The following is a 1,841-nucleotide window of genomic DNA, read 5'->3' as shown; positions in this document are numbered from 1 at the left end:
GTTGCTGGTACATATGAAGCAAGTGCCATCGAATGACAGCTTTACTGTCGTGCATTAGAATGGACAATAACCATGCTACTTAATCTTGAGAAGTATAATTCTTTAACTGCTGGTTGTTGTTTTGAGCTGTGTTTATACTATTAACATGATTATGAGGTGGCAAATATAATGTTTGGTTGAAGGAGTGGCTATATTAATATGCTTCTTATTTGGAGTATGTTAAACATTAAGTTAGTGAACTGATTATGTACTGTTTAACAAGGAACCAGTGAACATATGATTAATGTTGAATTTAATGTATGGATCAAAAGAAAGAATGACATTTCTCCTGTAGTGTATTTAAGTAACATTACATAGGGCTTAAGTTTCTTTTCAAAATAATGTTCCTCATCGCCAGTTTTAATAAAAATACTTGTGCATCTGTTAGCTACATTCTGCCCCTTAGTTTATCTTAAGGCTGTTTATAGTTTCCACTGGCATGTCATCTAACTTCTTTCCTGGGTGCTTGTATTTTAGCATTATTTCATCAATTGAAATCAATCTTTGTATTATTCTATTAAAATGCACAAAGCCTGAGCAACTGTTGTGAATACTAATGTGCAGTAATGACTTTTAACCATATGTGCAAAACAGCTTGCAGAGTGAGTTGACTCCCAATAGCATCACAGAAGAGAATAATGGATGTCTGCATTTTAATCAGTAATTGAGAGATTAAAAGACGTGTTTGTGTGGCTTAAGTTTCTCTTTTATGTTGTTTATTAAAGGCTTTTGATCAAATATTGGTCACATATATAGCACTATGCTGATGATAAACACTTCATAAGAAAGCATTGGCAATTGTCCAAATGTGGTTATGCTAATTACGCACCTGTAGTAGACAGCATTTTCTTAATCTGATGTTAGCACTGTGTGTTTAACCTTCTACTGTCTGAGTTTTCTATTGTCCAGTATCTAACACCAAAGGTTTGGACAGTTTACCAAAGAATAGGTCTTTATAAACAAACTGATGCGCTGATATCTTTTGTGGAACACTTAGCAGTTATCTTGGAATGTACACAGCAGCTTACAAATGAGAAAAGCTGTTAGTACAATCAGGAATTGAAAAGAAAAGTTGCAAAAACCATTACGTTTCAGCTGTGTGTTTAATTGTCCAAGGGCATCTAGTGTTAAAAGCTTTGATCCAATAAGATCTAGAGCTGTTAGAAACATGAGCACTGCTACAGTGTGGTTTTTGCTGCAGGCATCCTACTGGAGTATTATAGATGAAAAGTTCATCTACACATATTCTTACTTCTGCTCTCAACTTTTAGGGCTGTTACACTGAGAATAATGGATTCAATTCAACCAAACTGATGGGTTCTAAACTTTTTGATGGCAGTGTATTTATGTTCAAGCGTGCGGTCAAGACTCTTTTGCTGATTTGTTGTTGTGCTATATGTCAGGACTCAGCTGACAACAGTAGAGCTGCAAAACAGGCCTTGATCTTTGCTGGGTAAAAGTTGAGCCAACAACACTTCATACCAGCAATATATTCTCATTTGATATGATTCAGGAGGTGCTTTAAACAAACATACAGAGATGATGTAGTACTGATCACACAGCATGTAATGCTCCATGGGGCTGGGTAGTCAGAGTGGATAAGACGAGGAGAGAAGGAGGGAGACTTAAGCTTGTGCAGTGATTGGTAGGGAAGTCCCATCAGACTCTTAAAGCTGCTGTTAAAAAACCAGTTTTATCACAACTTTTCATTTTTTGTCAAATTTTTATCCACAGGATTCACCCAGCCAGTGATCCCAGGAAATAATCTTCTATAAGACATTTATAGGCTTTACAATTTCTGC

General features: G+C 36.0%; 1 protein-coding gene across 1 annotated transcript in view; it reads right to left on the bottom strand.

Annotated features, from left to right (window-relative positions):
* LOC109954956 (transmembrane protein 132D) overlaps positions 1 to 1,841 on the bottom strand; it is a 28,113-nt gene that overhangs the window by 25,156 nt on the left and 1,116 nt on the right. The window lies entirely within an intron of this gene.

The sequence above is a fragment of the Monopterus albus genome, unplaced genomic scaffold, assembly GCF_001952655.1.
Source record: "Monopterus albus unplaced genomic scaffold, M_albus_1.0 scaffold12.1, whole genome shotgun sequence".
Lineage (NCBI taxonomy): Eukaryota > Metazoa > Chordata > Actinopteri > Synbranchiformes > Synbranchidae > Monopterus > Monopterus albus.
This window is presented reverse-complemented; position numbering and strand designations above follow the sequence as displayed.